Here is a 10,838-nt window from a genome sequence, read left to right on the forward strand (position 1 = left end):
TATAAAATACAGACAAATGGGTTCATTTTACTAATTTTTGGGGGGAATCGTCTGTCTTATCAGATGCAACACAGTTGACAAGCAAGTAAAACAAAGTCACTGATTCCTCACCTGAGGCCTGTGACACGATGAAAAACAAACACTGGCCACTAGAGACAAGTCAGTCATCTTTCCCCCTCCCCTCCCCACCACTAACCTCTTAGAAATTGCTTCTGTCACTCTTATGCCACTCAGCTCACTGTCTTACCATCCTGGCTACCCCAGAGAGCCAGGCTTGGGAAGAAAATGAGTCTAAAGCTTAAATAAAGCAAAATCTCTTGCCTGAGACAGCGCTATAAGTTCAGACCAGCAGGTGCGGCCCTCTCTCCTGACATGGCCCTCAGAGCCTTTTCCTTTAGGTCAGACACCACCACAAAGGCCTGGCTGACCTTGTGTGCCTTCCCTCACTTGGCTTGTGCTGGGCAGGCAGAGTGGGAAGGGCGATGGGATCTCAGGGAAGCAGACATGGCTCACGTGTTCCATTCAGAACTTCTGGAGGAATTTGAGGCCAGTCCTACCCTAAGTATCTTGTCATTGTCACAAATGATGTCAATCCAGACGAGGGTCTCAGCTGCTTGGAGCAAGACGATGTGGCCCTGGGCTGTGTCTTCCACTTTGATGTCACTGAAGCCGTGCTTCTCCAGGGTCTTCACAAACTGCTCCACTGGCATGGGGCCGCTCAGCAACTGCTTCAGAACCTTGCAGTCGGGATGTCATCGCTCACCCGCTTTCTCTTCCTACCACTCGCGGGCTGGGCCGGCCTGGGCAGGGGCTGAAGGACCTGCTTGTTATCTGTAGTGTGCAGGACGGCCGAAACGGTTGCCAAGGAAATGCCAGGCTTAATCTCCATGGGCACCAGTGAATCTGCTTGCTCCGGCATGATTTCGATCTTCTCCAAGCTACGCTTGACGGGCAGGGCGGCCAGTAGGACGTGGGCGGAGGCTGGCAATTGATCATCAGGCCCATCCTGTGGGCCTGCGCATGCGGCGGCTGCGTGTACTGCTCAGGGGCTGCACTTCTTTGAGCAGCTTTGACACTTGGATGAAATTCAGCCGGGTGTCAATGGGGAGGTACATGCATTTCATGGCCAAGGGCTGGTAGGGAGCCAGTGACTCCGGGTATGAGAAGTCGGGTTCTATGAATATGACAGTGTTGAGACTAGACTTCCCCCAGAGCTCCATGAAATGGACCATGTCCCCAAACCGGAGGGAAGGGTGCCCTGTGAACACCCCGCACGGCTGTCTGAAATCGTTGCTGAAGTCACCGTGGATGCTGGGGTAGTGCTTCAGCTTGTTGGTCTCAATGAGCTCTGCATGAGGAAAAGGTGGTTCTGGGAGATACACCTTCATCTGCTTGTTGTGACAAAGCCACTCAGCAACGACCTGGAAAACTCGAGGGAGCTGAAGTGGAAGGGGATGCTGGAGAGGCTGGTTGAGTCAATGTACTGGTAAATGCACTCCAGGAGGTCGTAGATCACCCCCAGTGAGTAGCAGGGGACCAACACGTTTCCTCTGTTCAGGACAGTCAGCGTCAGGTTGCTGAAGAACTCTCCCACCATGCCCTCCGGGTTGGCGGTGGGAATCTGGGTGAGGCCTGTCAGGATGAGAACTTTGCTGTTTTTGAGAGATGCCTGGTCCATGGGCTGTGGATGTGTGGTAAGCAAAGAGGATCCCAAGATGTAAGATACCTTCTCATAATGGGACTGAATAATCCAGTTGGAGCTTCCAAGGGAAGAGCCAGAGCTGAGTGGTGTCACCTGGACTGCACCAAACAGCTCAATTTTCTGAGGATATTTCACCAGCTGGCTTTTACTCAGGGCAGAGCTCACCTCCTGCATCTTCTCCAGGTTGGTACTTCCACTGTGTCCTTGAGAAGAGAGGGCAGCAGCCTCTTCCACAAGGAGGCAGATTGCGCCTTGGGCACTCTTTCAATGAAGTTCACCAACTCTTCCATGAGAAGTCTGCTGATCTGAATGGTGGGCTCTGTGGTGTACACTGTGCTGTGATCCCGGTGTGCTCAGTGATGTAGGGCAGCGCCATCATGCAGTGGTAGTTAGAGATGAGGGTTACGTCTACCTTAGACAGATCTATTAGCTCCGTCTCAGGCACAGAACCCACAAATACGTGGCCTGAGCACTCCTTCAGCTCTTTGTCCAAGAAAACATTTCCATCCTTTGGGGACCAGCCGGGATGATTAGACAGCCTGGGACTTTGAACAAATGGCAAAGGAAGAAAATTGAGGGTGGGAGTCATGTCCAGTCTACAGTCCAACATAATGGTGGTTGATTTGAATTTAAGCACATTGAATGGTAAGGTTGGGTGCCCTCACAGGCAATACAGTTTCATTTTGGACTTTTGGTTGTTCAACACCAGTCACTGGACTCTTCAAACCCCCAAATGCTTATTTTTTTTTAATCAAAAGTCTAGTAGCCTATCTTAGGAGAAACTTCTTTATTTTAGAGGGATATTTATCTCAGAGGAGCAAATACTCAAGATTATTACATTTGCCTCTAAATGTGATATCTAGTGGAAGAGGGAATTATTTTATTCACCATATTCCAGAGACTAGAACTGGATGGGAGTTAAAAGGGATGAAAATTATATAATTCAAGGAAGAAGTTTCAGAAAATAAGAACTATTCAATATGAGCTGAGCTGCCTTGTGAAGTGTGAGCATCCCATCACTGGAGATGTCCAATCAGAGACTTTTATAGAGGAGATTCCTATCTCACGGAGGAGATTGGACAACAAGACACCTAAGGACCCTCTGAATCTTCAGCGACAGTGATTCATATTCCTACTACAAGTTTCTATAATTTTGATGCATTCCAAGAAGTTGGATCAACCTGAATTTTCCCAGCCAAAGATACTAAGGGGGTTCTGAAACAGTGATTTCATGTAAACTCCAAACTCATTCATGTACTGCTAGCTCTGCCCTATGAATTATATCTCCTTTCACTAAATAAATCTTTAAGACTGCATTCTCCTAGGACCCAACTTTTCTGAAATATTTTACTTTACTAAGGCACCATGAAACAGAGGGTGTTAACATCCAAACCTACTTGGTATTTTCCTTAAGAAATCAGATGGCAAAGTCAACAAGTTTTGCAAGTTGTTACTTGTCTCTGCAAGTTATTGCTTTCAAATAGGTGAAATCAATGGTGTGAGGCTTTATTAAAGAAGTTCTGTCCAAAGTTGTTACTATTGACCTGCAAATCTGGATTTTTTTTTTTCTGCCTCCAAAACCTTGAAACATTCGTGGAGAGAAAAAAAAAATGACAGAGAAAATAGTAGTGATAGTAGCCTTGCTTGCTATTATCTTCATTTGAAAGAAATGATATTGTTTGCAAAAGGTCTAAGGCTGTGGAGCTAAACCACAATTCTAGGTAGCTCAGCAAGGCTTACTAGGAAGCAGAGAGTGAGCTTCTTTGTTCCAAGACTTCATGGAGAAGAGTCATTTCACAGCTGGGATGGATTCGGCAAAGGCCTCAAGCTAGGAACTGTAAGGTGGCCTGCGGGAAGTGTGCAGGGGTCACTCAAATTATATGAGATGTCTCTTCAGGCTGTATAGGATTACACTGAGAAGCTCTTAAAATGTGACTGCCACTCTGACCTTCTTGCCCGCTCAAGTCCAGGTATCTTAGGAGATAAGAAAAAAATCCCAAACCAACCCACACGAATATGGCATAATGTCACGCATTATGTCAATCTAAAATTCAAGCGGAAAAAAATCTATCCATTCTTAAAAAAGTTTTTAGGCGTTTGAGTGCATCAAAGCCATATTTTATTCAGCAGAATCTTCTCTTAGGAAGGACATTGTGTTTTTAGTCACTGTCAGTGACCTAGGAAATCCACCAAGCTGGCTTCATGGAATTTTGAGCTCATTCAGAGCTTTGGATGCCATTTCCTTATGTGTATACCACAGGCTGTAATTGTTAGTCACAGTCAGGATTATAAAAAATCCCCTTCAAAACCATGGATCATGACACCATGCAGGAGACACAAGCCATCTGAGACCCAAGGAGCTTGCCTTTATCATTTATTTGATGACTTTTCATTTCAGGAAAAGCAAGGCTAATGCAATGTTTCCTAATGCTAACATCTGTTCAAAAGGAAATCCCACTTGATGGCATTCTGCCTTCACGCCAAGATCCCAAGGACCAAGTTTTACTGCCCAGCTTTCATTTCTTCACTTATAAAGTGAGGATAGCATTACCCTCCTCTGTACTTTATGAGGGTAACGGCAAAAGCTAATAAAATAATTTATGTGAAAATACTTTACAGAATTTTAAAGCACCATTTAAATACGGAATATTATTAGTTAAGACCTGGACTTAATTGAAGAAGGCTCTTTACTGTTGTTTTGTTTGTTTGTTACTTGCTATCTCTGTAGATGACAAAAAGAGCAGGATATAAGAAATAAATGATTTATTACATTCTATACATCCTTAAAATATGACTTTTCTTTTCTTGAACTGGTTTTTAGAGAGAGAGGAAAGGAGAGGGAGGGAGGGAGGGAGAGAAATATCGGTGTGAGAGTGAAAATTGAATCTGCTGCCTCCTGCATGCATCCTACTAGGGATTGAGACTGCAACCCAGGCATGTGCCCTGAATGTGAATCAAACAGCAACATTTCAGTGCATGGGACGATGTCCGACCAACTGAGCAACACTAGCCAGGGCAAAATATGACTTTTCTGTGGAGAGGAGGACATGATGTATAACACACTGTGAGACTTTTTTGGGTGTGGCTTTTAGAAACTAGTCTCACTACTTTTAGTCATAGCTAGATATAATGCATAGGTGCATAAAGCTAGTAACTATATTAGAATTTAATAAAAACGACTGTGAAATGCATAGGTTGCTTCAAAATTTCCCTAAGAGGCACTTTCAACTTAAAAAGGGCAGGCAAAATTATAAATTACCTTATGAAGGAAACCTCAATAGATTGTCATCAGATTAACTGACTGATTTTAACCACCGTTACTTGGTATTTAGATATGTTTTTCTATCATGATTTTGAGTACAAATTATAATCACAGAATAAAAAAAAATTAGCCCAGAGGAACTTCAGAAATAATCTAATATATCCTCTGGTTTTATAGAAGAAAATACCAAGCCTCAAAAACAGTAAGTAATTTGACTAAAGACACCCAGCTAATACTTGTGGAAAAGAGATTAAGATTCACCTCTTCTGGCTTGCAGCCCATGGCTTATTCCACCCCATGCTACCTTAGCCAAGGGTAAGAAATATTTAATCAAGGGCTAATGATGAAAGACAATGAAGACATATTGTATTTCTTCTCTGGATTTCTTCACGTAACAGTGCAGCACCTAGGAACTCAGATAATTATACTGTGAAGAGACAAGTGACAGGAGAGCAAAACACCTCCTCTAATTCCTAGCCCTCCGTCAAATGCAGAGGATGTGGTAAATTGCTACCTGTGGGCTTCAAGAGAGGTGCATTACTTGTACAAAGAAGCAGTCTTGGCACCTCCCATTGTGAGATGTAAATCTAAGATTTGGGTAGATTTCGGGGGTTGGGAGGTTTAGCGAGGGAAAGCCCTTAGCCTCAAGTTGTAGACTCAAAATATTATTTCCCCAATTCCTATCAAATTAACTTGAGCCTCGAACAACTCCCTCAGCTGGGGAGCAGAGCCGGACGGGGAACATGAGGTTGATCCTCTGTTACTTAAACTCTTCAGGACTTCTATTATCTGATTCAGCTTCTCTCTCCATAATGAAGATCAAATTATATCCAGGATTCTGGTTTGCTGAAAAGAGAGAGAGATCATAGGAACATATCATTTTACAGAGGACAATACCAGCAATTTCTGAATGAATCTGGCAGCTAAGCCCAGCAATTATTTGGACCAGCAATCACCGGCTCTTTGGGGATGGACTGCACCACCAGGCTTTAGCAAGAGCAAAACTGTGGTGGAATTCAGTCACCAGGTAGCAGAGATCATTGGTTCTCACTGGTCATCCCATTAAGTCACAACATTTTCCTAAAATTTCAACATGCAATTGTGAAAAGAAAAAAAACCCAACAACATCAAATCACTATGTTCAGAAAAATATTGATTTTCTATTTAAAGCCCTTAGAAGGAAACCTGCCTCCCCAGAATAAGAAACCATTGGAGCATTTTCTACATGATGATCTTTGGAATTTTTTTGTTTATAAGGTGAAAATGTGAGGTGTTTTTTTAATTATAAAGAAATTTGGTGCCAGTTAGGAAAAAAAAAAGATTTGTGAAGTAGCTAATTCAAACCAGATGCCTAGGGAAATTGAGTTCACTGTTCTTTCCTTGACAATATTTCACTAGAGTGTCTGTGGGGCCCAATGCAGAGAAGTGCAGCCAGTGGATAGGAAATAAAGATGAATCCTGGATCCATGTTAGGAAGGATTTCCAAGTGATCCCAGATGTCCAAAGATGGAATGGGATGCCTGGAAGGACCCTATGGCTGGAGATGCTTACCAAGGGGAGGGAATGAAGCCGAGATGGAGCAATGCATTACATGACCTCTCAATGCCATTGTAGAATGTTCTAAACCCTTTCTTTGCTGCTAAAAAACACTTATTCTCTATGTCCATAGCTTTTGTAATTTAAAAATTATGGATTTTTAGAAATGCATATTCAACATCTCTCTAAATACATTAATAGAAAAATGAGTTCCCAAACAATGGCTTTAGTGAGGGAGGTTTTCATAAAAAAAAAAAGTCTTATCCGCATATCTATTTTTCAAGGTAATTTTCTAAAATGGTTCAAAATTTGAATGACTACTGAGCATTAGTCCCCTTGTCTTTGGGTGGTTCTGGCCTTGAGGTGAGGGTGCCCTCCCCTCCCCTAAAAGCCAGCATAGTCACATTTCCCGTAATGGAAATAGTTCATGTAGGCAACCCAACCTTTTGCCATGTTTCCACAAAGCAGTGTAAATGTTAGTAGGTCACGATGGGACAGACAAAGAGAATTTGACAACCAATCTGTTTATTCTTCAGATTATAAAACTGCTTTCAGGGCCACACTAAAGTGACATGCTCTTGGCCAAGAGAAAGAAGCCATAACTTGGTACAGACAGAATAGGAGCTTTCAGACAATTGGGAGAGCACTGGGGAGCTGTCCCCCTTCTAGGTGGTGACAGAAAGCTGAAGTTCTGTTTCAAAGGCTAGTACTACAAATACAAGCACAAAATTGGTATAAACATGGGTGGGAGGTATAGGCCAAAGGTGGGAAAAAGCAGTCTTAAACATTTGAACTACTTTATGCATAAATGGGAGCAAAACCAAACAAAAGGGAAACTTTCTGAGTATTTCAGTACCATAGACCATTGTAAAGATGCCATCTATTAAATTGCACACACCCACAGAAACTTTTGAAGTATGCAAGGTGTACCTTTGTCCTTGAATTTAGTATTTATTGGCATTTGGTTTAGGCTTTTGGGAAATACTACCAATAACTGCTATTTCAGGTGCACTTTACATCTGTCTGTCTTTCTCTGTCTCTTTGCTCCTCTCTTTCTCAGACCTCTTCACACATGCTGTTCCCTCTGCCTGGAAAACTCATCCTCTTCTGATTTACCTGTCTGAACTCCATCTTATTCTTCACATCTCAGCTCAATTGTCATTTTCTCTTCAGAGAGGCCTTACTTGATGTCCCTTTTATTCTTTGCCCGTGTAACTGTCTCTTTTCTTCATAGAACTTAACATATTTTGCAATTATATGTCCATGCGTGTGTTTGTTTAGTGTCCAACTTCAATAAGCTCCTGGGACCAGGGACCTCAGCCTTCACGTTTCCTAGTCAGTCTCCAGTGTCTTGCATGGTGGGGAAAGGAATTTTTTTTTTTTTCGGTAAATAAACAATGTCAGGATAAGATCAGAATGGTAGTAAGCAAGGAGGGGCTCAGAACCAGATGTAAATGCCATCCTCTCCTTTGGTGCCCCAGCAGGTGTGTGCTGCGGGGCATGATGCTGTAGATCAAGCTTGCAGGGTTAAGGTCACAGACTTTTCTAATTTCCAAGGATTGAAATACTCCAATGTTTTTCAATTCTCTGAGCCCAGGTCGACTCCCATGACTCATCACTCTACCAGAGCATACTCCCTGGGGAAACGGTAGTGATGAGAATGGCTGAAAGGAAAGAAGATTCTAAGTTCTTGATAGCTACCCGATGGAACTAGTTGTTTTGCTTTCAGAGAAATACTTTGTTTATGAAAGTATCATATAAATAGGCAAATCAATAAAAGTTTTTAAACAGAGTTGCATCTTGCCTCTTTCAAAGAAGCAGCTTGATTGAGAGATTTACTGACCAGTCAGAATCTGGCCTTAAGTACCTCTTCTTCCCAGTACTTACCACAATCGAAAGTTCACCTTTATTATTGTGATTAATTGCTTAATATCACTCTCCCCCAAAAGACTATAAGCTACCTGTGGGTAGGTGCACTTTCTGACCTCTCAATGCTGTTGTATGCTCAGCACCAAGCCCTGTAGCAATTCAATGAGTGAATGAATGAATGAGACATTTTCCCTATACCTGACTTATTGCCAGCTTGCTGGATATTCTTGAATAAGTCACTTTATCTTGCTAGTGTTCATTCTCTTATTTGAAAAAAAAAATGGAGTTCATTCTAATCTCTTCTTAATATTTTCAAGAATCAAATGGCATAAAAAATGGAATGAATGTTCTGAAAAGGATAAAATTGTATTAAAATGTTAACTACTGTGCAAGGAAGTACTCTTACTACTGGAGCTTAGATAATGGGCAATGGAGCAAAAGCAGATCTGACACCGAGTATGACCAAAAAGCACGTGTGGAGCTAGGAAAGGGCAGGCATTGAACCTAAATACTAATTTCAGAAATTTAAAATTATCATAGTCATTCAATAGAAGTTCTATTTGAAGAAGGACTCCCTCTTTCACCTAGAGGAGGAAGGGAAGGAAACATGGAAGTTTCGGGTAATCCCTAGGCTGATACTCCAGAACAACTGGGAAGAGAAAGTCTACCCATGCCTTCATAGGGAGGATGTGAGGGAGACATGCTGAGTTGACAGCTCAGTCCCAGTCCTTTAGTTCAGGGTTGGCATGAGATTGTACTTGATGATGTCCTGGACACTATTCAGCTTAGGCATTAGAAAAACTAATTTATGTGACCTTAAGCAAGTGAATGGTAAACTGAAAGAACAAGGTTGCATTTGCAGGGATGAGTATCTTAAAGCTTAATCGTTCAATAATAATAATTTGAAAGTAGTATTATTTATTTCTATTATATATTAGAAGCCTTATACATGTTCATTTTTAATGTATACTTATTTTACACATGGGGAAACCAAAACTTGATTGCATAGCTAGGTGGCAGAGCTGAGAGTCAAACACGGGACTGGCCTGGCGTCAGATATGCTCCTCTTACTCTGCTCTCCAAACAAGGCTGCACCTAGAGACCAAACCACAGGACCAGCTACATAATTTGCAGGGCCAAATGCAAAATGAAAATGTAAGGTTTCTTATTCAAAATTTATTAAGAATTTTAAGATAGCAAGAGCAGAGCAGTAAGCTAAATATATGGACCTCCTGAGTGTGGAGTTCTGTGCTACATACATCATAGATCCATAAAGCTGGTCCTGCAAACCACGAAAAGGATCAAATAACCAAGAAACTCCCACCTCTGGTCAGTTCTGAGGACACCTCAGGACTCTCTACAGGTGAGCTTATCTAGAGAAATCATGACAATGGTGGTGAGGCAGGGTAAAGGACGGTGATATGGGTGAGGCAGGGGGAAGGGCCATAGAAGTGAAGCAAGTTTTCACGATTCTCCCTTCCAGGGACCCAAGCCATTGGGGACTGGACCGAGGGGAGGGGCCTGGGAGCTCAACACTGCAGGAGCAGCCTCGGGGAGAGGCTATAGTCAGGTACCGTGACCATCACCATCCACACCCTGGATATCCCCAAGACAGGTCTCTGGGGAAATAAGATAAGCAACTATGGTACCAACATACAAATATTTAAACAGAATTAAGAGAAAAAAATTCCCATGATGAAGAAATAAGAAACATTCACTGGCAAAAACTCAAGTTATGTGGAGGCAGAACTGACCAAACGGCTTTTCCAGTCCGGTTTCAGACGCTGCCATAGCCAAGAGAGCAGGACAGTCCAAAGGAAGATGTTGTCTCAAGAACAAATGAAATGAATCTAGTGGGAGGCTAGTATTGACTGACCAAAGTGTGTGGACTCTGAGAATGCAATTTTGGGGAGAGGATGGCTATAGTGAATTCTTATCAGAATGTATGTATTTTTTAACACTAACACTAAAATCATACATACTAGTTCAAAAAACTTGGAAAACAGAAAATCACAGTGAACAAAACTCACTCATAATTCTCTGACTCAGTGATAACCATAACTAATCTGACCCTTTGATATGTGTGCTTTCAAACTTCTATAATATATTAACACACACACCTAATTGTTTTCAAGCATGAAATCCTTGTTAAATATATTTCCCCTTGTTAAATATTAATCTATATAATTTTTTAATAACTGCATAATGGCCCATCAATAAATCCTCTGTGCCAAGTTCTTCATTTTTGGTATTTATAAAGAATGGTAATATAAACATCTTTTACACACACATACACTTTCACCAATACATTACTTATTCTTGGTGCTGCACAGAAAACATTTTCATCTGGCGTGACATTTTTCTGTTTCTACTTTAGGAAAAGCCACAGACAGGAAGTGCTGATGACAGTGCAACAGAACCTGGACTGATCACCTTCTCGGAGCCCCGGCTCCCCTAGCACTTCACCTG

At 42.1% G+C, this 10,838-nt stretch overlaps 1 pseudogene; it reads right to left on the minus strand.

Annotated features, from left to right (window-relative positions):
- Positions 1-224: 224 nt before the first annotated feature.
- Positions 225-2,411, minus strand: LOC132229235 (integrator complex subunit 9-like; annotated as a pseudogene).
- Positions 2,412-10,838: the final 8,427 nt, after the last annotated feature.

Source organism: Myotis daubentonii, chromosome 3 (assembly GCF_963259705.1).
Source record: "Myotis daubentonii chromosome 3, mMyoDau2.1, whole genome shotgun sequence".
Taxonomy (NCBI): Eukaryota; Metazoa; Chordata; class Mammalia; order Chiroptera; family Vespertilionidae; genus Myotis; species Myotis daubentonii.